The following is a 26696-nucleotide window of genomic DNA, read 5'->3' on the forward strand; positions in this document are numbered from 1 at the left end:
GTAAGAAATCCTAAAAACCAACAAGATAAAAATGCAATTAAAAGGCCAATAAAATAAATACCAAAAACATATCACGGCTAAGTGAAAAGCCACAAGGGAAAGCAGATAGAACAAACACATGCAAGGTGCAATACCAATGGCTGAAGGCCACAATTAAGTTTCAAAATTTTAAAATATATTACCATAACCTTTTAAAGGCAGAAGGCCACAATGTTTAAGCTTGAAAGATAAAATTAAGAATTAATTTTGCAAAATTTTTAAGAAAAAGGAAAATAACCATAAGCCTTAAATTTTAAGTAGCTGAAAACCGATAATTAAACACCGGTAGCACTCAGAAACCTCTAGGGAGGTCGGTCTGTCTGTCCTCGAGACAGGTGGTGAGCCCAACTACGCTTGATCCGTCGGAACACAGCCAGGGTACAGCCACGGACTGACTGACACAACGACTTGCTTCCCATCAATCAGTACATGAGAACTCAAACAGAAAAGGTTACAAACGTGATAATCCACAATGGAATATGTATTAGCTGTCAAAACTACACACCATGTTGGACAGCGTCAACAGGTGAGGAGAGGACGCTGCCTGAAATTACGTTAGTGGCCAGGGCAGGTAACCGGAACTCTAACGACCACTAGACAGAAAATTCCGCTGGTAAACTTGAATTTGAAACACGGTAACATAGGTAACTTCACCCAAAAGAACACTGCCTGAATTTACGTCAGTGCCCAGGGCAGGTAACCAGAACACTAAAGGCGAAAAGGCAGAAAATTCCACTGGTGCAGTCGAATTGTAGTCAACCAAGATAATTAATTGTATCGAAAGGTGGCTAACGTTCAGCAGTAGAAAAACTCGGTGTTGCTCACAGGAAAACCTCCCCAACAGCAAACCACCGAAACGAACCACCACAACATGAATGGACGCGGCTTGGGTAGTTGAAACCACTACTCAACCTTGACGTCCTAGGTCGGTGAACCACGAAGCTTGTAGCGATCGGACAGCTCCACACACGCTCCGACACTGCACAGGGGCTGCCAGCGGACCGAGCCGACTGCACCGTGCGGAGATAACTTCCCTCGTCCCCAAAAACCGACCAACTGCCTGCTGATCCGTCCGCGACTGCTGCTCCGTCGCGACTGCACTGCTGGTGCGTCTCCGACTCACTTCCAGACACACGACGGCGGAAATACTGGATTGGACCTAACCACGCAGAGGAAACACGCCGTCTGGCTACTCGACTTCCCTGTACCAGGAAAGGACCGACCCTAGTTCCTCAAGATAGTAATTGAAGGGGCCCAGAAGCTCTCAGAGAACCAGCCACACGTCGCCCGATGTGAAGACCGACGTCTCAGAGCCAATACGTCGACAATATTTAAAATAACTTGTCAATCAAAATCACACAAACTACACACACGACCTGACAAACACTTGCACAAAGACCTGAACGATACCCAACAGTAACTAAGCACGCACGAAGACAAATCGGGAGTCGATGCACACACGCACAGCCAGCTCATGAACGATCGGCGAGCCGAAACGTGTCGTCCGGTAGGACCACCGACACGACGATCCACGAAGGCCGTGGCCTGGCTCAAGCGATGGGTGGCGGCAATGGTCGGGCGAGCCATTTCGACGCAGATCTCACTGTTGCTCCAACCTGACTCCACTAGTGCCTCGTCGCAACTCCTTGACTGGAAGGTCCGGACTGCGCTCCAGACGCGTTCCAACTCACTGGCAGCCCGGACTCGCGACGCGAATTGGCGATCCGAACTCCTCTTCTACAGACAACGACCGAGAAGTAATAGCAGTCCAGCAAAGATACTACGAGAGAGGATATATCGATACGCGCTGCTAACGCCGCTCACGGTCAGGCAAAGGAGCAACTGAGTGACAATAGCAATTTAAACTAACGTAGTGAGGTGAAAGTACGTTAAAAACAGTGTAAAGCACATGATGGCTGGAAAACGAGCAACGCACGGCTCACATATGCTAATGGAGGTGTCTAGCAGGACGGATTTGTCCGACTAACCTGTTTCTGTGTTACACTGTGATTCTTGTGCCACACTGCATTTTTTGCCTTGCCCTGTATTTCGCTGTCAGAGGACGGAATTTCGAACATTCAAACGTATCTATTACTTTGGACACGGAAAGTCGTATGATGAGAAAACTATCTTGGCAGGATCGCCAGTTGAAAAATACGTGCTAATGGAGAGACTGTACAATGTGTTTTAAATCCTGACAGCAAGACTTCAGGAATTGGTTCTTCATATAACAACAAGAAAAAAGGGCTGTGTCAACATGGATATGGAAATGCATCATTTATTTATTCGACCTTCACTTCCTACACAATCCACTGTACCTCGGTCACGCCACGTGGTACACTTTTGTTACCTATGAGAGGAAATATTCAAAATAACCTCCTCCTCGCTGAATACAGGTTTCCCCCATCATGTGACTGAATTCCACACACATTCAAAAAGCCTGGCGTAGTTCGTAATGTTGAAATGCTTCCACCATACTGCATGCGTGGAGAGTAGATACATCCACAATAGCAGTCGAATGCCGAGACGTTTTGCGTGTCCCCACAGACAGGTCCGAATCTTGGGAGAAGGGGGAAGGGGGGAAACCGGATTATCTGCCACGGGCAGCAGTTTCAGCGGGCGCTAAGTTCACATTTTTAAAGGAAAAAACTTTGTTTCACAAAGCGCCATGCATCCAGCACACGTTGGTCGATCGATTATTCATATGATTTTGAAACGCATTCCCGTAGGTTTTTGAATAATTTTGAACACATTCTAAGTTGATTTCTCAAAGAATCATAAGTTGATTTTTGAATGCGTGCACAGTCTATGTGATGTCTCTGCCAGGGGAATCCCATCGCATCTAGAAATAATAAACTTTCCCACATACAAAACGGACGAAGCTAGACTAGTTGAACCGAATAAACCCGAATGGGTGAATGCCAATTGTTCTTGGTTTATGTGGTTGATTGGGTGCGCGAATGATCAGCGTTGTTAAAATTATTAGCCAAATCCATAGACTCAAACTACCAGAGTGGAAATAAACAACTAACAGGAATAACAGGTGTATCCAAGATAATGAAATTTTGACAGAAAATTTTTGCCAGATCGCTACGCTACTAAGGACCAGTTGTACGGTTTCCAGTTAGCAGCCGCTTAAGTTCTATTCTCCTATAGCGCGTTGTACGAACACGTAACAGCGCCTAACCGGAGAATAAACGCGGGATATTGGTGTGATTCTTCAGTTTCTCCGGCGTACTTCTTGCTTGAACAGTCCACGGGTGTACTGCCGGCCCATAGTGTCCAACGGGTATAATATTTCGGCGATCAGACATGTCACCATCGTCAGGTGCGCGACGAGCTGAGCTCCTGAGGGCGGGCGACCGTTTTAAATCCCCTCCCCCTGCGAGGCGTTCTCTCCGCGGTCCGGGCCCGCGGCCGCTCGTTGGCCGTCGCTGAGACGCTGGCGTCGGTGTAATTGCCTCGTCCGGAGTGATCGCCTGTTCATTTTCTTTGCTAAGCGTCTTTTTAATTAGACTCAATGCTGGTCCCCATGCCATCCTGAGGTTATAGTCGCAATCTCTGTTGATGAGTCCGTCCCTGGTTCGAATTTCGATAGTTACTCTAACGACGCTGTCCCAGTATTTAGATGTCTGTGCCAAGACCCTGTTATGTTGGTAGTCCATTTCGTGATTTTATGACAGATAGTGCTCTGTGACTACTGACTTGTTGGAGTACGTAAGTCGATTGTGCCTCTGATGTTCTCGGTAATTATCTTCTCTCAGAAAGATGCGTGCTACAAAATGGACATATTTTTGAAAAATCGATTTTTTTTAAATCTTGAGTCCTATCTCAAACGGTCGAGGGCTTGGGGATGGGTAGGGGACGTCACTATCAAGTTTTTTCCCCGTTTCGGAAATATCGTAGATCCGGGGCTGCCCACAGATGACCTCACGCGAACTGGGTGGCCAAGCAATCAGTCCACGTCTACTTATCCAGCACATAGGAAAAAGTGCGTTTCTGTCCGCCCACTGGTGCTCACTATGCAAATTCTGGATGTTGTCCATTGTGGACGTCGTCTCGTGTGTGAATAGCTGCTAAGTTTAGCGTCATAGCACACTGCTCCATGAACCACTGGCAGAACGTTACTCTTGGAGGATAATCCGCGAGAGACAAGGCTTGTACACGCTGCAGATGGTATGGACACAAAACGTTTTCACGTAAACGTCTCCACATCGTCACGAGCGGCACCTTTCTCAGCAAGCCTAGCCGCTTTGTGGTGATTCCATGACTTTCAGCCACAGCAATGAGTAGATCTTCCTCATCCTATGGTGTTGTATATTTTAGCCAACACCTGCTGCTAGATGGACGTCCGAAACTCCCGTATTCACAGAGGCAGCGATGAAACCCTTAAAACGTCTTTCTGTCTGATAATATGCACAGTGGATAGCATTGGTAGCGTTTGTGGTACAAGTGACGTGCATCCAATGCATTGCCATCCACCAAACGATACATCTAATCTACGGTCGCGAGCTCTTCATTGGTGTGCATTTCCAGACTGCAAACCACGGACATAGGCAATCATTACAGACCCTCCCATACACATCTTTGCTAATGGCTGCGGATACATTTAATGTTTCTATGATACTGACGTATCGCTTTAGAACAGACTGCACACCAAATTACTAACTGCAGATACACCGACAGCTAAGCATTTAACTGGCAATCACTATACTTCACCTCCGTGTGCCAAAGGATATTCACGCCCATATCAAACTGATTCACAAGTTGTTTACGTGTGTAACATTTACGCTGAAGAGCCAAAGAAAGTGGTACACCTCCCTAATATCGTGTAAGGCCCACGCGAGCACGCAGAAGTGCCGCAACACGATTGGCATTGGCTTTACTGATGTCTGAAGTAGTACTGGAAGGGAGTTACACCACGAATCCGTAGGAGTACGAAGAGGTGGTGGAGATTCTTCTGAACAGCACGTTGTAGGGCATCCCAGATATTCTCAATAATGTTCATACCTGGGGAATTTGGTGACCAGCGGAAGTGTTTATACTCAAAAGAGCGTTCCTGGAGCAACTCTATAGCATTTCTATTTCTGGACGTGTGGGGTGTCGCATTATCTTGTTGGAATTGTCCAAGTCCGTCGGAATGCACAACGGACATGAATGGATGCAGGTTATTACACAGGAAGCTTACGTATGTATCACCGGTCAGAGCAGCATCTAACCGTATCAGGGGTCCCTTATCATTCCAACACGCCTCACACTATTACAGAGCCTGCGCCAGCTTGAACAGTCACTTGCTGACATGCAGGGTCCATGGATTCACGAGGTTGTCTCCATACCCGTACACGTCCATCCATTCGATGGAATCTGAAACGAGAGTCGTCCGACCAGGCAACATGTTTTGAGTCTTCAACAGTCCAGTGTCGGCGTGACGGGCCCAGGCGAACTACAATGGCAGGTTATCACGATTTAAGTGAATTTGAAGGTGGTGTTATAGTCGGCGCATGAGTGAAGGGACACAGCATCTGCGAGGCAGCGATGAACTGGTGATTTTCCCTTACGACCATTTGAGGAGTGACCGTAAATATCAGGAATCATGTAAAACATCAAATCCCCGACATCGCTGCTGCCGGAAAAAGATCCGGCAAAAATGGGTCCAGCGACGACTGAAGAGAATCGTTCAACGTGACAGAAGCGCAACTCTTCCGAAAATTGCTGTAGAATTCAATGCTGGGCCATTAACAAGTTTCAGCGTGCGACCCTTTCCACGAAACATCATTGATATTGGTTATCAGAGCCGAAGTCCCACTCGTGTACCCTTGCTGATTGCTGTAAAAAAGCTTTACGTCTCGCTTGGGCCCGTCAACTCCACACACGTCGAGAGTTTCTACTGACTCTCTTCGTGTCTGCAATACCCTGCCTTGGCCAGCAAGGCCGTCGGATCTCTCCCCAGTTGACAACTTTTGGAGGATTATGGGCAGGGCTCACTAATTTTGACGATCTCGATCGCGAATTACACGTAATTTGGCACGATGTCCCTCAGGAGGACATCAAACAACTGTGTCGATCAATTGCAAGCCGAATAACTGCTTGAAGAAGGGCCAGAAGTGGACCAGGCGTTACTGGCCTGCTCACTTTGTGAAGCTCTTTCTCGTGAATCAATCATCACCCATTTTTTTTCTGAAATTGTAATCATTTATTTGCCAGTACACGGATATCACATCTACCGATTTCTGTCCCATGCTGCAAGCTCAATCGTGGCGATCCATTTTTTCATCTTAGAGTGTACATTTAGAAAGGGAAAGGTAGCCACTACGACCAAAATGCAAGTGATGGCATGGAAAGTGATGGGGGAGAAGCATGTTGGCAGTTCAGACGCTGGAGAGCCAGATCGTGACGCCTACTGGCACAATCCCTCTGCGTCTATGACTGTGGCACCACGTGACCCCTCTAACGTTACCACTTCGGCCGAGCAGATTGAACAAAGTCTACTGAATGCGTCCCTTGTTCAACGATCTTTATCATGAAAACGTTTACAGACCAGTATCTCATGCTGAAGGCGAGAGAGTCTGTGAGAGGTTTTCCAAGCATCCAAGCTTGTAACAAGGAATGACGAAGCATTAATAAAATTTGTTGATAAATCTATTGTCTCTACCCTCTCCAGTTGGACATACCTACTCATTCCTTAAGCGAATCTGAAGTTACCTGCGAAAATCCCATGAAAAATCGTGTAGTAGTTTCTGAGATATTACACAGAGCTGCGCTCGCCAATCAGTAGTTTTGTTATGATGAGTGATTGTGGACAATTAAGCTACTGTATGTCCAAAAACATCAGCTGCCCACCTGTGTCTGGCTGTTCATATAAGCATACCTGGTGATGCGGTCCTCACTCTCCCCGCTTCCAAGCTGTCCCGATGCACGATGCATCGGTATGCGCAGCACATGCAGAGGGGCATGGACAGGAGTGCTCATTTATGCATCGTGCTGCTGAGGTAGCTATACCTGATACAATGTGTTCATTATACAACAAGCAGCGTGGAAGTATCGATTAAGCACATTCAAAGAGTAAACGGAATTTATTCGCGTATTCTTCGTCAAATAAATATTTATCTTGTACTACACGCTTCCTACAGCAGCCTCTATACTTCCTCACGATGAAAGCCATGTCCATACCAAACTTCATACTAGTCGGTTCAGATGGTTGGTCATGAGAGTGTAACACATAAAGTTACTTTTGCATTTATAATATTAGTGTGGATAAATCTTTCAATTACGGCATCTTTTGTTCCCGTGATCCTGTGTGGTAGTTTTGGAGATTAGTGTGCCCAAAGAGACAAACAGATAGAAAAGATGGGCGTGTTCGAAAGAACAGATATCACTCATTCATATCATGGATTCGCCTCGATGGGCAATGAATCCACTACTTTCAGTGCATATGCACATTTACATTCGACCTTGAGATAGAATCTAAAATCAGCGAGCAAGGAGGATACAGACGGGGACTGCAGATAAACATAGGTGGGAATGTGAGTAGGCCAGCGTGCACGTCGACATAGTCAGTGTGCCCTTTGTATTCTTGGGATTACAGCTTGATAATAAATTCAACTGGGAGGAGCACACCACAGAACTGCTGAAGCGTCTGAACAAATCTCTATTTGTCACGCTAATTCTGTCAGACATAGGGGACAAAAAAATGAAAAAGCTGGCATACTATGCTTACTTTTATTCCATAATGTCATATGGGATTATTTTTTGGGGTAATTCATCAAGCCAAGCTGAAGTTTTCCGTGCAGAAAAACTTGCAATAAGAGTTATATGTGGTCTGAACTCAAGAACAATCTGCAGATGCCTGTTTAGGGAACTAGGGATCCTAATTACTTCTTCCCAATATATTTATTCCTTAATGAAATTTGTCATTAAAAGTACATAACTTTTTCAAATCAACAGCTCAGTTCATGGAATCAATACTAGAAACAAGAATAATCTTCACAAGGATTTAAAGTCACTTACTCTGGTATAAAAAGGTGTGCATTATTCAGAAACACAAATTTTCAATAACTTGCCAGGAGTCATAGAAAGCTTAACAACCAACGACATTTGTTTAAGAGAAGCCTAAAGGATTTATTGGGGGCCAACTCCTGCTCCATTGATGAATTTCTCAGTAGAACCAAATATATATAGGGTGAGTCACCTAACATTACCGCTGGATATATTTCGTAAACCACATCAAATACTGACGAATCGATTCCACGGAACGAACGTGAGGAGAGGGCCTAGTGTAATGGGTTAATACAAACCATAAAAAAGTGCACGGAAGTATGTTTTTTAACACAAACCTACGTTTTTTTAAAATGGTAACCCGTTAGTTTTGTTAGCACATCTGAACATATGAACAAATACGTAATCAGTACCGTTTGTTGCATTGTAAAATGTTAATTACATCCGGAGATATTGTAACCTACAGTTGACGCTTGAGTACCACTCCTCCGCTGTTCGATCGTGTGTATCGGAGAGCACCGAATTACGTAGGGATCCAAAGGGAACGGTGATGGACCTTAGGTACAGAAGAGACTGGATCAGCAGATTACGTCCACATGCTAACACCTTTCTATTGGTCTTTTTCACTGGCGCCCATGTACATTACCATGAGGGGTGAGGTACACGAATACACGTGGTTTCCGTTTTCAATTACGGAGTGGAATAGAGTGTGTCCCGACATGTCAGGCCAATAGACGTTCAATGTGGTGGCCATCATTTGCTGCACACAATTGCAATCTCTGGCGTAATGAATATCGTACACGCCGCAGTACATCTGGTGTAATGTCGCCGCAGGCTGCCACAATACGTTATTTTATATCCTCTGGGGTTGTAGGCCTGACATGTCGGGACACACTCTATTCCACTCCGTAATTGAAAACGGAAACCACGTGTATTCGTGTACCTCACCCCTCATTTCAGTGTAGTAATTGTAAATAACTATTGTAGTAGTTCTATTATATGTTTATTTCCTTATAAATAAAACAAGCATCTTCTTTTTTAAATTTTAAATTCAGTGCATTAATGCGATCTCAGTAAATGAGTGTTGTTAAATGATCCTTTCATATAGCGTTCATTAAAAAAAAAACGATCATTCCACTTGGGACCTATGGAAGGTACATTAGCTTATTTGTTTTAGTTGTAAATATGTGTCATGTATTATTGTTTTTCTGACACGTTCTACGTCCTGGAGGTCCTCCTCGCTACGGATAAATTGGAATGAAAGTAAATCTTATCTAATCTAACCTAATATGCGATAAGCACTTTGCCAAGACGGCGCAGTGGCTAACGCAACCATCTAAAAAGCAGGAGATCCTGGGTTCGAATCCCAGTCTCGTACACATTTTCAGTCATCGCAGCTGATTTCCCGATGCAGCTGATTTTATTACTTTCTTTCCTTTCCTTCCCCCCTACCCCGTCTCTCCACCACCAGTTTACCTAACATGTATCAGAGCTGCAGATTTCGCATGGTGACTGTTCTTTCAGATATTTCCGGAAGAAAAAAAACCACCCATTCATATAAAAGATTCTCCACGATGGGCAATGAATTCAAAACCTTCAATGCGGGTGTACATTTTCGTTCAACCTCCTTCGGGATTCTAAAATCAGGTGAGCATGGAGAACATGGCTGGGGACTGTGGATAGGGGTCGCTACGTGGAACGAGTCGGCCGGGGATTCTGCCGAGATATTCCACGCATGTGTGCTCAACATTGCGCCTGGGTGGCACAGTGGTTAACGTAACTGCCTCGTAAGCAGGCGATCCCGGGTTCGAATCCCGCTGATTCTTCACAAATTCCTGATGCACCTAACTTCAGTAGTTCCTTCCCCTTCTTTTCCCTTCCCCAGTCCACCTCCAGTTTACATGAAACAATACGGTTTTAGTACAATTTTAAATAACGATATTTTTTTTCTGTCATCCATTGTTGATGAGCTGAAGTCTATATGGTGCCCAAAGATATGCTCAAGTTATCTGCCAAAACCCTATGAAATTTCGTCTAGTAGTTTTGAACAAGTGTATTCAAGCAGATTAAACAGGGAGACAAGACAGTTTAACTGATTATTATTATAGATCGATGAGGAATCGCTGAAAACTATTATCTTGCTTTGCTTTATGCTTATAAGTTGATCATGTGATTATAACTGTAGGCTACGAGTCATAAAATTATTACAAATATTGACATTAGAGGTAAAATAACGTTCCGTGAGTGATTTTGTAGTGCGTCAAGCGCCTTGGCTATTGTATCAGCTTCGTGGACATAATGGAAGATTTTGATGGGATTTTTTTTGACAGAAAGGAGCTTAACATCAAACCACGACTTCTGTCTGTGAGGGGAAGACAATCAGAGAAGCATTAATGTTATACGTAATCCGTATTACAACTACAAAATAGGAGATTGTCAACAAGAATGACACAAATGCTATACATAATCTTGGCAATATACTTTTTCATAGTAACTAGTAGTGTTTACAATACTTTCCCAGCTACTTGATTCTATTGTGACGCAAACTGCTAGTTCTGCACACAAGAATGTAAGGAGAAAAAAGTCGCTGACATGTGCTAAATCCTTTTACCTCGAGTCGTCTTATTACTGATATTAGGTTACTACAATGTTGTTTTGTAACATACTTTTTATATGGATTCTTAATGTTGTGGTGTTGTCTCGAAATACATGCGAGCTGCGAATCATATGTATTTCGAAACGTAAGATATCATGAAGTAATCTGAAGTGGAAAAATTCTATAAAGCGACACTCATAGTTCACATACTGCCACAACTACTCATAAGACCAGAAGAAGTTCTCTTGTAGAGGATGGAAGTGCACTGTGCGCAACACGGGTAGCACACATTTTTCTGCGTGACTTAGATTAGCAACTAATACTATTTCTCAGCTTTTCCCTAATTTTAAGCGATGTTCTCGGTTGACACATATACAGCTGCTTAAGATTGTTTGCATTATTTTGACAAAATACTCGTCCTAGATCTACTTAAAATGGTATCAAAGTTGTCTATACATTATGGTAAGGCTCCATGTCAGAGTAACTTCCGCCGTTAACATTACCTTGCTTTTTACTGCCGCTCCTTCACATAGTTGCCGGAAAGCGGTATACTATTCGCTTGGAGCTGACGTCTCAAATTATTTGTAGGTGTCATAAGTGATGATGAGGAAAATTTACTGTGAAATTTTGTATCAAGAGCTATTAAAGCTGCCTCGTGGACGAGTTAGATTGTTTAAGCCATATTTGAAGAAGTAACGAAATCACAAACACATAGTTGTGTTCGCTAGCAACACCTATCGGGAGACCTTAGTGTAACGCACTTGTCAATGTCACTGAAGTAGGAATGTTATGTGAGTTTCGTATAGCACTCTTTGTTGTACTAAGAACTAAACTCTAAAATTACGTTGGCAACAAAAATGAAAAAAAAGGAAATACGTCAAAGTTACTTTCCATAAATAAGTAACACGAATATATAATTATTGATCAACAGTGCATGGGAGATTCAAATATTGTATCACCTCATAAAATTGCTCTATAAATCCATATTAACGGGTTTGAAGACGTGTTGAGAAACTCTTTATCAAGCAAATTGGCCGAGAAATATGTTATGAATAACTGTCTACTTGCAACAAGTTTGTTTATAACACTCATTCACGTAATTCGATAATCTAGGACGTTCTGTTTATGATCTAGCGGGTTCTAAGTCACTGATAATTTATATCTGATCTTCCGTTTAAAATCTAAACTCGCTTACACATCAACGAGATCGAAAGCTTTCAAACGTCAACATCAAGTTCTGTTAATTGATTTAGTACAGCTACACACATATTAAAAATGTGATGGAGCAGTAGTTATGTGCTAATATCTATCTACGTACGCTACAAATAACATCCCTTAAGGTTAGTCCCTTCAAAATTATCAGCTTCGTTAGCCAGTGCCAAAGATTTTCTCTCGTCCTCACAGTCCAATTTGCTTATTCGATCGAAAATTCTATGCGGCATGTCTCGAGTATTCAGGCGATTGGTTTGCGAGCGCATATGTGTGTTCGTGCTGCATGTTACTTGAGATATCTGTTGAAAGCTGCCCTTTTGAAGACTTCCTGCAGGAAGTAGCATATGGTGAGGCGTGACAGTTTAAAAACAGAGCTGTTTGGAGACTGCACTTACTGCATATCATGCAAACTCGTACTGTCTTCATTAAGCAAAAGATTACTTACGTAGTGTTCATGGTTAATTCTCAGGGTGATACAGAGACTATCTTCCTAGATTTCATGGCTCGAATAAAATTAGGCATTTTCGCTTTCACATACTACAAAGCCACATAGCAGTGTCCCTTCCGTGGTTCGACTGGGATTCGATCACACGGTTTGGAGGCAAGCGCATTACCTTTACCCCGCCAACAGCGCAGCACACTGCATGGCAATTGGTGATGAACATCTATATCTACATCTACACCCTTACTCCGTAAGCCACCTGACGGTGTGTGGCGGAGGGTACCTTGTGTACCTCTATCGGTTTTCCAGTCTCGTATTGTTCGTGGAAAGAAGGATTCTTGGTATGCCTCTGTGTGGGCTTTCTCTGATTTTATCCTCATGGTCTCTTCGCGAGATGTACGTAGGAGGGAGCAATATACTGCTTGACTCCTCGGTGAAGGTATGTTCTCGAAACTTCAACAAAAGCCCGTAACGAGCTACTGCGCGTCTCTCCTGCAGAGTCTTCAACTGGAGTTTATCTATCATCTCCGTAACGCTTTCGCGATTACTAAATGATACTATAACGAAGTGCGCTGCTCTCCGCTGGATCTTCTCTATCTCTTCTATCAACCCTATCTGGTACGGATCCCACACTGGTGAGCAGTATTCAAGCAGTGGGCAAATAAATGTACTGTAACCTACTTACTTTGTTTTCGGATTGCATTTCCTTAGGATTCTTCCAATGAATCTCAGTCTGGCATCTGCTTTACCGACGATCAACTTTATATGATCATTCCATTTTAAATCACTCCTAAAGCCTACTCCCAGATAATTTATGGAATTAACTGCTTCCATTTGCTGACCTGCTGTATTGTAGCAAAATGATAAAGGATTTATCTTTCTATGCATTCGCAACACATTACACTTGTCTACATCGAGATTCAACTGCCATTCCCCGCACCACGCGCTAATTCTCTGCAGATCCTCCTGTATTTCAGTACAATTTTCCATTGTTAAAATCTCTTGATATACCACAGCATCATCCGCAAAAAGCCTCAGTGAACTTCCGGTGTTATCCACAAGATCATTTATGTATATTGTGAATAGCTACGGTCCTACGACATTCCCCTGCGGCACACCTGAAATTACTCTTACTTCGGAAGACTTCTCTCCATTGAGAATGACATGCTGCGTTCTGTTGTCTAGGAACTCTTCAATCCAATCACACAATTGGTCTGATAGTCCACATGCTCTTACTTTGTTCATTAAACGACTGTGGGGAACTGTATCGAACGCCTTGCGGAAGTCAAGAAACACGGCATCTACCTGGAAACCCGTGCCTATGGCCCTCTGTGTCTCGTGGACGACAGCGCGAGCTGGGTTTCACACGATCGTCTTTTTCGAAACCCATGGTGATTCCTACAGAGTAGATTTCTAGTCTCCAGAAAAGTCATTACACTCGAACATAATACGTGTTCCAAAATTCTACAACTGATCGACGTTAGAGATATAGGTCTATAGTTCTGCACATCTGTTCGACGTCACTTCTTGAAAACGGGAATGACCTGTGCCCTTTTCCAATCTTTTGGAACGCTACGCTCTTCTAGAGACCTACGGTACACCGCTGCAAGAAGGGGGGCATGTTCCTTCGCGAACTCTGTGTAAAATCGAACTGGATATCCCATCAGATCCAGCGGCCTTTCCTCTTTTGAGCGATTTTAATTGTTTCTCTATCCCTCTGTCGTCTATTTCGATATCTACCATTTTTTCATCTGTGCGACAACTAGAGAAGGGACTTCAGTGCAGTCTTCCTCTGTGAAATAGCTTTGGAAAAAGACATTTGCTATTTCTGCCTTTAGTCTGTCATCCTCTGTTTCAGTACCATTTTGGTCACAGAGTGTGTGGACATTTTGTTTTGATCCACCCACCGATTTGACATAAGACCAAAATTTCTTAGGATTTTCTGCCAAGACAGTACATAGAACTTTACTTTCGAATTCATTGAATGCCTCTCGCAAAGCCCTCCTCATACTACATTTCGCTTCGAGTAATTTTTGTTTGTCTGCAAGGCTTTCGCTATATTTATGTTTGCTGTGAAGTTCCCTTTGTTTCCGCAGCCGTTTTCTAACTCGGTTGTTGTACCACGGTGGCTCTTTTCCATCTCTTACGATCTTGCTTGGCACATACTCATCTAATGCGTATTGTACGATGGTATTGAACTTTTTCCACTGATCCTGAACACTATCTGTACTTGAGACAAAACTTTTGTGTTGAGCCGTCAAGTACTCTGAAATCTGCTTGTTGTCACTTTTGCTAAACAGAAAAATCTTCCTACCTTTTTTAATATTTCTATTTACGGCTGAAATCATCGATGCATTAGCCGCTTTATGATCGCTGATTCCCTGTTCTGCGTTAACTGTTTCAAATAGTTCGGGTCTGTTTGTCACCAGAAGGTCTAAATGTTATAGCCACGAGTCGGTTCTCTGTTTAACTGCTCAAGGTAGTTTTCAGATAATGCACTTAAAAAAATTTCATTGGATTCTTTGTCCATGCCATCCGTTATAAACTTTTGAGTCTCCTAGTCTATATCCGGCAAATTAAAATCTCCACCCAGAACTATAACATGGTGGGGAAATTTACTCGAAGTATTTTCCAAATTTTCCTTCAGGTGCTCTGCCACAACAGGTGCTGAGCCAGGGGGCCTATAGAGACATCCAATTACCACGTTTGAGCCTGCTTTAATCGTGACCTTCACCCAAATAATTTCTCATTTCGGGTCTCCGTCAGTTTCCTTCGATACTATTGCACTTTTTATAGCTATAAACACGCCTCCCCCTCGATTGTCCACCCTGTCTCTGCGGTATACATTCCAATCTGAGTTTAGAATTTCATTACTGTTTACATCTGGTTTCAGCCAACCTTCTGTCCCAAGTGCTACGTGGGCATTGTGACCGTTTATTAATGAGAGCAGTTCTGAGACCTTTCTATAGACGCTCCTGCAGTTTACTATTACCACATTAATATTGTTATTCCCTATTGCGTTTTGTCTACTACTACCTTGCCGCGTCTCAGGAGGCGTCTTGTCGGGCCAAGGGAGGGAATTTTATAACCTAAAAAGCTCACATGTGCACTCCACACATACTTCACTACCCTTGTAGCCGCTTCCTGCGTGTAGTGCACGCCTGACCTATTGAGGGGGACCCTACATTTCTCCGCCCGATAGCGGAGGTCAAGAAATTTGTACCCCAGATCTCCGGAGAATCGTCTGAGCCTCTGGTTCAAGCCGTCCACTCGGCTCCAAACCAGAGGACCGCGATCGGTTCTGAGAACGACACTACAAATAGTTAGCTCAGATTCCACCCCGCGAGCGAGGCTTTCCGCCTTCACCAACTCCGCCAACCGCCTGTATGAACTGATGATGACCTCTGAACCCAGACGGCAGGAGTCATTGGTGCCGACATGAGCAACAATTTGCAGTCGGGTGCACCCAGTGCTCTCTATCGCCGCCGGAAGGGCCTCCTCGACATCTCGGATGAGACCCCCCGGCAAGCAGACAGAGTGAACACTGGCCTGCTTCCCCGACCTTTCCGCTATTTCCCTAAGAGGCTCCATCACCCGCCTAACGTTGGAGCTCCCAATCACTAATAAACCCCTCCCCCCGTGTGCCTGCTCAGACCTTGCTGAAGGAGCGGCCACCTGTCCACTTACAGGCAGAGCGGGTGATGCCACACGGCCAGCCTCCACATTGACCCTCCGCCTCGTGCGCCACGAACGCCGCTGAACCCGCCACTGCCCTTGGGGGAGGGTGGTCCAACTGCGCCCAGTACCCGCGAAGATGCCTCGGCAGCAGGGACTATGGGTGAAGCATGAAACACCTGGGGTGCACCATGCGACGCACCAGACTCCCCACTGCCGCTACACTCCGAGGCAGCAGACTGAAGATGGCTGACCGCGGCCATCAACACGTTCAGCTGTTCGCGAACAGTGGCGAGCTCCTCCTGCGTCCGTACACACCAGTCACACATCCTATCCATCCTAAGAAATCAATTTACTGTAGAGAGTTAATCAACTTTTAACTAGACTGCTAATTCACTATAGGCGGTTGATTGTTGACTAAACTGTGGTTACTAGACACTTCTTGTTGAAAATAATGAAAATAGTACTAACTGTCTCTGGACTGTAATCAAAACAAACACGAAATCTATGGAACACTATTACTAGCACTCGAAAATTAAAGCTTCCTAAAAGCAAAAACACACGGAAGAAGAAGTGACAAGTAAGAAAAATACAGTTAATACTTAAATTAACGTAGCTCGCTGCACAGAAGACGTGACGCAGTCGGCAGTTACGACGACACTTGCTAAGGAACAACTGGCAGCTGCTACGGAACAACAGACAGTTGCTGTAGGAACACCAAGACAATGATAGTACATCGAAATGTAGAGGTCGGGTCGTGTTAACTGCGGCGAAGCCTGCGCACGACCGCTCTGTATGCGTTCAACAATTCACGCAGTACGGCGTTTGACGAAGGTTGTTGTGGAATAGATTAGTGTGTCATTTCGTGTGGAACGGGAACATTTCTAAAACACATCCTTCGAGTGTTTGCCCTAGCAGACGAGCAATTGGACGCATCGAAGCCGGTCACTACTGTGACTACAATAACGGATAAGTCCAATAGTGGCACCTCGCGATCAACAATGGATGACAGAAAAAAAATATCGTTATTTAAAATTGTACTAAAACCGTATTGTTTCATGTAAACTGGAGGTTATCAGTCTTCTGACTAGTTTGACGCGGCCGACCACGAATTCCTCTGCTGTGCCAACCTCTACATCTCATTGTGGCACTTGCAACCTACATCTTCAATTATTCGCTGGATATATTCCAATCTTCGTTTCCGTCTACAGTTCTTACCCTCTCCAGCTCTCTCTTGTACCATGGAAGTAGTTCCGCAATGTCTTAACAGATGTCCTACCGTTCTATCACTTTTTGTCAGTGTTTTGAATATAATCTTTTCCTCGCCGATTTTCCGGAAAACCTCCCCTCTCCTTATCTTATCAGTCCACCTAATTTTCAACATTTTTCTGTAGTACCACATCTCAAATGCTTCGATTCTCTTCTGATCCGGTTTTCCCACAGTATATGTTTCACTACCATAGAATGTACTCCAAAAGTACGTTCTCACGAATTTCTTCCTCATATTAAGGCCTGTGTTTGATACTTGTAGACTTCTCTTGGCCAGGAAAGCCTCTTCTGCTAGTGCTTGTCTGTTTCTTAAGTTCTCCTTGCTCCGTCCGTCACAGCTCATTTTGCTGCCTAGGTAGCACAATTCCTTAACTAAATTTTCTTCGTGATCACCAATCCAGATATCAAGTTTCTTGCTGATTTCATTTCTGCTACTTCCCACTACTCCCACCTTTCTTCGATGAACTCTCAATTCATATTCTGCACTCATTACACTGCTCATTCCACTCAGCAAATTATGTAATTATTCACTTTCACAGAGGACAGCAATGCCATCAGCGAATTTTATAATTGATATCCTTTCACCCTGAATTTTAATTCGGCACTTGAACCTTTGTTTAACTTCCGTTGTTGCTTCTTCAATGTATAGATTGAACAGTGTACTTGACGCTGCCTTGAGAGAGGATTGTGACAATATCCACCGACGACTCCTCAGAAGCATAAATAACCACTGTAAAATGTGCGTTACTGCCCGAGGATTGCATATTCCTAAGTGAGAGTCAGATATCGACCTTCATGTTGGGAGTCTGACTTTTATCAAACCTGAACATTACTTTGTTATTCTACTTTCCCACGTGGTGAAACCTGTACCATTTTTCGTTACAAATATTCCACTCCATCCCTCTTACGGATGTAATGAGTTTCATGTCATCCATCATTGCCTGTGATTCTTCCGGTCCAATAATGTCTCTCTTCCTCAGCAGTTGTCGAACTGTGTAGTTAGTTCATACACTCGAAACAGAGTGTTTGATTATACAGATGCAAACGAGAGAGGAGAGAAGAGGACAATGAAAGAAGAAAATAATCATAATGAACGTAGATCTGAAAATCAATGGTTTTCCATATACAATGTATGCACAAGAGCAGTCGGGTCAGTGATACAACACTGTTAATAAATAGTGTTTGCATGATGTGTATATGGTATGTATATGACGGTATACCGGCACGCTATAAATGACTACATAGCACTAATCTTCGATAACAAGTGTATGGGTGATGGCTGGCCAGTGTCTCCCATGTCCCTCCACTTGATTATAGTGGATTTATCTTGCGTGTGGATATTTAAAAGCTTTGATACGTTCCACCCCATCAGGTGGATGGTTGCCAATACATTCAGAACACGTGGAAGTTTATGAACATTCACGTGCATCGATTAGGAGACGCATTGAAGCCTGCCGTCATGTGGATAGTGACCATCTGAAACACTTGTTGCAATGTGTTTGGCAGCTGCATATCTACAGTTTCAATACTCGGGGAGTGTGTTATAAGGATTTCATGAACTCAGTCCCAATACTTCGTACTGTGCAAAACCACTGGTTTCCGCATCTATGTTGCTTAGGATTATATGCTTGTTTATTGTCCTCTACTTGCCCGTTTCGTTTTTTCCTGTAAAAGTCAAACACTTTGCATAAATAGTCATTTAAGCAATATATAAACATACACGTAAATTTTGCCAAACATTTACAACTTTTTCTATGAATATCAATTATATCTGTACTGTAGCCTCGTGATTCCTTGTTAACTTTTGCCATTCATCATCAAATTGCGAAGTACCAAAATGTTTACCGTATTGTGTATTTATCACTTACCTTTATTTGATTTAAATATATTTAAGTGCTACTTTGTATAGCAAATATACATAAAATGAGATTTCTACCACTAAAAGCTTAGTTGTTCAAGATATTTGAGGAAGTATATTAGTAAATTACTTAGGTTTACAAAATCTATCCTTGATTCAAGGTGGTAAGTATGAAACGTCCCCTTAGAAAAATTATGAATGACTGTGCTGGTAAACTTCTACGTTATTTGATTTTCAAACAGCTGAGCAAAACTCAAACAGTTTTCTCTTTACTTATTCTGATCGTCACTAAACTGACACACAATATTTTTAGCGCAACGAAATCTGACTTTCAATAATCCCTACAAAATAATGACCCTGACTAAGAATAACCCGTAGTTTTCAGGAATCACTTACCTCACAAAAATCTTCGTTACTAGAACTACTGCAATACAGCGAGTGCCAATACTGCCAGCTAAATAAAAGATTCTAACAACTGAAAGAACTAGCTACTGATAGGCATAGTTAGCAAATGAAAGATTTTGATAGAGAACAGACAATGTTTTTACTTTAATAATGTTCAAAAGTCATCATATATATCTATCAATTCATGACAACCATTTTTACAAATTTCCTTTTTCTGACGGACACGCGTCCAGATCGTCCGCTTATAGTAACCTCTCAAAACTCTGGCATCTCTCTCTCCACATTCACCACTGCTGGCGGCTCACCTCCAACTGCACAACGCTACGCGCTATTCACATCCAACTGCCCAACACTACAATAGCGAATATTCCAACAATGCCAACCAGCCACAGACTGCACACAGCACAATCAGTGATTATCATACAGAGCGCTACGTGACGTTACCAACATAAAAACCTAAGCTGCCTACTTACAAGTAGTTTTATAAAAGAAACTTCACGCCTGTTATATTTTTTTTTCAAATCTGATCCTGCATATACCTTACAACTACATTTTTTTAAAAATCCTTTTTAAATTTTGACAAGTTATCCCGAATACACTATTTTTGATTGGTGTCGTCTCAGTACATCACCACTACCTCATAGTATTTATTAATGTAAATGTATTTCAAGAATACTTGAAGTTTGTTGTTCCTTTGTTGTTGCGCCCTTTGCTTTCTTCTTCAAACAGATGCGTTACAAAACGTTCTTCCACTTTAAGTCTTTATCCAGTACCTAGTCGATTTTTGACATTAGTTTGATGTATGTGCATATTTTTTTCTTTCCTTTTCTTACAAGAAGCTGTCACTTTTTAAAGATCTGTTACCATTTTTACTAAATTCAGTTTATGTTAAGTAAAAGTTTGACAATTTTCTAAGGAACAGATGGAAATTATACAATTAATGCAAATAAAATATTATTAATAATAGTTATCCTTGTCACTGCTTATCACACTACTTTTCATTGCACTGTTGTCATCCACTCACTCTATTCTGGGTGCTTCGATCCTCCAGTCTACAATATTTCTAGTACATTTGTATTATTACGCTAGGATTATTATGAGAAACATTTGTAACCTTGAACCGTTGTATACCGATCTGAATTTTGAAGTCTCGTTATTCATTTTCGTAAATTTTTTCCGAGTTGTCGTGAGAAAAATATCACCAGTTTTGAATTTAAGTAATATCTGTAATGCAGTAACCCAGTATCAAAAGCCACAATTTTCACGTTATCCAGGTCTTGCCACAAGTTGACGCGCTGCTAACATAGTTGTCTGTTACTCGGTAGTGTCTCGTCAAACACTAGTGCTGTTCCAGTCTTTCGAGTCGTTACCCTTCGAACATCTGTTACACACAAATGCAGAGATTTACGGACAAATGACCTTGATGAGTGGAAGAACAGACTCTGCTCTGTATTTTAAAACAATTCGTTCGATTTCATCCGTTCGAGCTGGGATACTTACCTTGCCAATGTGACGGTAAGGCCAATAGGAAAACATGATACAAACACTTGCATCATCACAGTTCGTTATCGGAGACAGACCGTATGAGTTATTAACTTGGATATTTTCATTTATACACTAGTCGTGCAATAGCGAGCACTGCACTGATACTATCATCACATCACATTCTATGATTCCACTGTTCAGCAGCCCAGGTTTCACTGTTGAAACAACTAATAGGCAGTGGCTATGCTAGTCTTCCCCTTAAAATTCTCCCACGCGTGTACCTATCTCAGAACATTTGAAAGAGTTCGTCTATCTGTGTATGTGTGTAATTAGTTGTTGTATCACCTACTGCCAGAAAACTGCTGTAGACAATGATAACGGTAAATGTAAACGTCGTATGATATTGTTAGCTGGGATATTCCAGCAGCTGGGTTCAGCTGCTTCTCAGAAATGGTGTTCTTCTTCCGCGTACTTTGCCCCTTTCCTCGCGGGTATGTGAGAGGGGTGTCGTATGTGCATTTCTAGAGTGAAGGTGAGGTAATGGGTGCCTATATATTGTAGTGTTATGTTTAAACTGTATCTTGTTGATGAGAGAAGGGAGGGGATGAGTCTCAGCGCCAGAATCTCGAATTGTCCCAAGGGGTCCGTCGAACACAGCTTCCGCATGCAGCGGACGAATCATCATGAACAGTGTCACGTGCCTTCACTTCATGAGGCACTGCAGGGAGGTATGGACAGTTCAGAAATTTGTACAGAGACTGGTGATAAGGAACGTTAGGCCACCACCTCTTCTCTTCTTGTCTGCCAAATACTGGCAGTGAAGATTTCATCCACCACCATGACTCGAACTGGCTTACAGTCGAGTCGAGCTCCACGACATAGGCGTGCCTTTGTGACCTCGGCTACAGCTGCAGGCATTCTGACGGTTTCTACAAATAACAGAAACTTCCCAAAGAACTACAGTAAACCAAGAGTACATAAAAAATTCTCAATGCAAGATGACTAATGTTACTGCAATAGCTCTGCACAGAGATAGTTTTCTAGTAAATTCAAAAGAATCCTTGAAAGTCTCATTTCACTGCTAGGCTATGTAAGATATGTCTTTGTTATTAATTAGTCAAGCCTTACTGCCGAAAATCAGGACTGGCAGTGCCATGGTTCTGGAGAATTTTATGTGTGTATCTGTTGTGTACATAGTTCCCAATAGAGCGCGCCCCGCTAAGCACAATAGCGCAGGCGCAGCGCTCGTCCGTCTCCGCACTACGAGATGGCGCAATCTTAGAGACGGACCAAATTCTGCTTCCGCCGATCCGCGTATTAATATGTAACGCAGCCAATGAGATTGCTGCTAACGTAGAACCTTTTCTCCTCGCGGATCACACTCGCGCAGTGAGTATTATAACAAGTGTACAGACCTCCGACTAGTCAGTCTGCATTAGTCTGTTCCAGTCTGCATTACTCTGTACCAGTTTATAGTCAAGTTTCAGTCTGCGCCTAATAAGATTATCATATTCCTGTACATAGCCATGAAGATAAATGAATAGACACTTTGTCAAGTATCAGAGATATGTGAGAATAAGATTAAAGTACCAAGACCAAAGGAACTTCAGATTGTCAATTGTAAACAGCATCCAGAATCAAGTTAAGTAATTTCTATGATTTTTATTATTTTAATAAATGTGTGTGAAAGTTAATCAAGTTCTGTTTAAAGTTGGTCACCGTCAATCTGCTACTCTAAGCGTGCAAGTGGCATTTCTATCGTCTGACCTAACGGCAGAAGATCAACACGCCACGATAAGACCACGAGACATATTGCTGACACTCGCCTACTTCGTTAGAGCGACAAGTCAAATAATCTGATGGTGTGTGTACCGAAGGTCTTACAGTACGTACACCACAGTATCTTTTCTACTTTACTCTTTGGTGAATTTCCTGTTGCGTCATACGGTGATGGGAAGTGTGCGCGTCATTAATTATATCGTGACCTTTGTTGAAACTGTTGTCGCAACGCAAATAATTATATCTCATAGTTACATCCGCTGTTTTTCTCTGTTAGTTTATTTTCAAGCTGGACAAAATCATCATATAAAATCCAGAGGCACTGCGAATATATTGTGTTTCCTCCAGTAAATAAATAAATGTTGCAAGCACTTTGCCAATAGATATTCTGAGAATGAAGGTATACTCGTACAGTCAATGTTGTCGAATACCATTGAAACATCATTTCCCATCTGTACTACAATGGAGTGACACGATGAAATGGAAGCACGTCAAACTTCTTCGGAGGCGAAGAAAACGAACAAAGTTTGTACATCCTTAGCCATCTCGTTCGCGCATATTTACTGCTCTCACAACCAGTCTCTCACCAACTCATTTTGAAATGGAACATGCGAAGGTTACTAAAATCACAGACGTAACGTAACTTATGCAGATTTGCCCTATCCTTCATCTGAAACTGAGCTAAGGCCGAAAGTCAAAGACAGAAGCTGTAAATATACGCGGCTGCGGTGGCAGAAGCTGTCCTTGTTTCCTTCTCGGATCTGTTACGGCTGCAGTACTCAACATAAACACACTTTCAACTATAGATAGCATGCATATACTTGTCCCATTCGTGTCCACAGACTCTCACTACATATTATTTTCACAGAATCTGTTTAGGAAATGGCAGTCAAACAAGAGTGACTAATACAAAATTAATTTGCACGCGATGAAACTACACGACAACCCTATGAAAACTATAAACTGCCCAAACAGCATGCATCAGTAGGATGATGCCATAGAGTAATGAGCAGTATTATCTTCATAGCCTGGTATATGTGAGACTTGTACGCTCTCACCCACAGGTACACTGTAGGTGAATGGGTGGTCTTTCCATCAACTTTCAAAGTTTTAACGAGTTTGAACTCGGTGACAAATTGTGGTGTCACCGCCAGACACCACACTTGCTAGGTGGTAGCCTTTAAATCGGCCGCGGTCCGTTAGTATACGTCGGACCCACGTGTCGCCACTATCAGTGATTGCAGACCGAGCGCCGCCACACGGCAGGTCTAGAGAGTTTCTAGCACTCGCCCGAGTTGTACAACCAACTTTGCTAGCGATGGTTCACTGACAAAATACGCTCTCATTTGCCGAGACGATAGTTAGCATAGCTTTCAGCTACGTCATTTGCTACGACCTAGCAAGGCGCCCTTACCAGTTACTAATGATACTGTGAATAATGTACAGTCAAGAGCGACGCTCATCATTAATGGATTAAAGTTAAGTACTCCACCAGCTACATCCGTTTTTTCTAAAGTCTAATTTCCCTGTCCTGTTCCAGACCTCACGCCAGCCTGCGTGAGCTAAAGCGCGTGTCTTTCGGCCTCCTCTAGTATCCCGGTGTTGGCTCTCCTGCCAACCCACAACACAAATAGTTTTATAGAAAGTATAGTATTCACTACCTGTCTCTTTCTATGGACCACAAAGGCGTTGCTGCCTATGGATGACGGGGTCTCGGGTTCGATTCCAGGCCGGGTCGGGGATTTTCTCTGGCTGGGGACTGGGCGTTTGTGTTGTCCTCATCATTTCATCATCATCATCATTTGTGGCGGTGGCCAGAGTGTATTGTGAAAAAATTGGGGTATGTAATAATTGGGACTTTGTACGGTCGCTGATGATCATGCAGTTGAGCGCTCCACAAACCAAACATCTTCATCATCATCATCGCTGAGAGCATCGCATATCAGAGTTACACCGATCAGCCATAAAATAATGAGCACCGACCTACTAATAATATAAACCCTTCCTGGCGACAGCGGCGTCACCTGGCGAGAAATGACTGCTAGTCACACACACGCACTGGTTATATACCATAGTATCAGTGAGAGTGCTGTCCGTGTGTAGAATGAGGAAGGCGCGCTATCTACCTGAGGGCAGATTGTCATGGCCCGTAGGCTCGGCACGAGGGTTTCGGAAACTACACGACTTTCCGTGTGTTCCAGGAGGTCTGTGGTAGCGAAACTAAGCTTAAACCACATCCAGACGTCATGGGGTTGGGCGGTCACCTCTCATTACAGACGTCGTACGCCGTAGACTGGCAAACTGGTAAAACAGGACAGGCGGTGAACTGTGGCGGAACTAGCATCAGATTGTGGTGCTGGGCAAATACAAGTGTGCCGAAACACACAGTGCACCAAACACTCCTAGCGATGAGCCTCCGCAGCCGACGACCCATGAAAGTATCAGCGTTAACATCACGACTGAAATGGGCAGGTGACCATCGGCACTGGTCGTTGGCGTAGTAGCAGAAAGTGACGTGGTCTGATGAATCCCGATACTTTCTTCGCCGCCATGCCGATGGGAGGGTGCGAAGCCCTTGTCTTCCGGGCACCTTCCTTCACACCTGTACTACAGGACGGAAACAAGCTGGCGTCGGCTCCATTGTGCTCCGGGGAACATTCACATGGGCATCTAAGGGCCCAGTGGAGCTCCTGCAAGGCTCCACGACGACTGAAGAGAATAGCACAATGCACTGGTTACAGACGACCTACGCCCCCTCTTGACGATCATCTTCCCCGAAGGCACCATTACGACCCAAGAGTATCGTGCACTGGTTGCAGGCCACGTGTGTGTAGATGTGGTTCCACCTCCCTTCAGCGACCTACCAAGGCCTCACTGCTTCCACGTCGTGACGCGTCTCCGCTGTTATCCTTGCCCAAAGGTGGACATACCGGCTATTAGGCAGATAGACATAAGGTTCTGGCTGATCAGTGGTATGTTGCTGCCAGCGTAGATAATCGTTGATTACTTTTTTAGTGCTATACCAAAGTGAGGCATACACTTTGCACGTTTGAAATTTCTTCAAAATAAATTTTTTGTGCCGAAATGGAAGTAGAACCTGACCCGTTATCTTTCGTGGAAAAAGAACTGACTGAGCTATTCATGCACAGTTCGCGAGCCGATCTCAGACGTTCTCGTGAACACATTGCTAGATGTCAGGATTCGCATAGAAAGTTACTTCCAGACTGCTTCTTTTGCGTTGCAGCAGAGTGTATCCTGCTGTGAAACTTCCTCGCAAATAAAAAGTGTATGACGGACTGGGACTAAGAAACGAGTGAAAGGGCGTAGGAATCGTGTTCCAATACGAAGGAAACGTTCTAATGTGTGGGTCCAGCTCTTAGTTATGCTTTATTATGTGTTCTCTATCTTTCTTACGAGAAGTACCTTTTTCAGTTGTTATTCTTCCTTATATTTGAAACGCACTATAAAAACGTACGAGACAACCAAGAACATCTAGGAATTAGAAACAGTTCGTTCTAGACTCCCACCGAAACAGATTGGTACAGAAATATCGCTGGTTTGATGGCTTCAGATAAACGACGAGATATGTTTTTTGGTAGCTGTGTAGTTGTATTAAATTGTATGTTTTACCATTTGATATATTCAGTATAAATTTCATGCTGTTTGGATGAGAACTTCATCCTGACTGATTATTTCCTGCGGCAGTGTAGTATTTTTCAGAAACTTCGCCCTTCTGGATATGGAGGTCTAGCTTAAAGTCCAGAAAGATATCTTTAATGTCCCTCGCGGAGGCGGCCTTCGGACACAGGTTACAAATCCTGGGAAGTTGTGTGTGTGTAGCCTTGGATGAACAGGGCACACAAACGCAGATTGTCATCAGGGTCGACATAAATCTGCGTGTCCTCCACTACGTAGAAGAATTTTCGCTCATGTTGTGAGAA

This window comes from Schistocerca americana, chromosome 7, assembly GCF_021461395.2.
Source record: "Schistocerca americana isolate TAMUIC-IGC-003095 chromosome 7, iqSchAmer2.1, whole genome shotgun sequence".
NCBI lineage: Eukaryota > Metazoa > Arthropoda > Insecta > Orthoptera > Acrididae > Schistocerca > Schistocerca americana.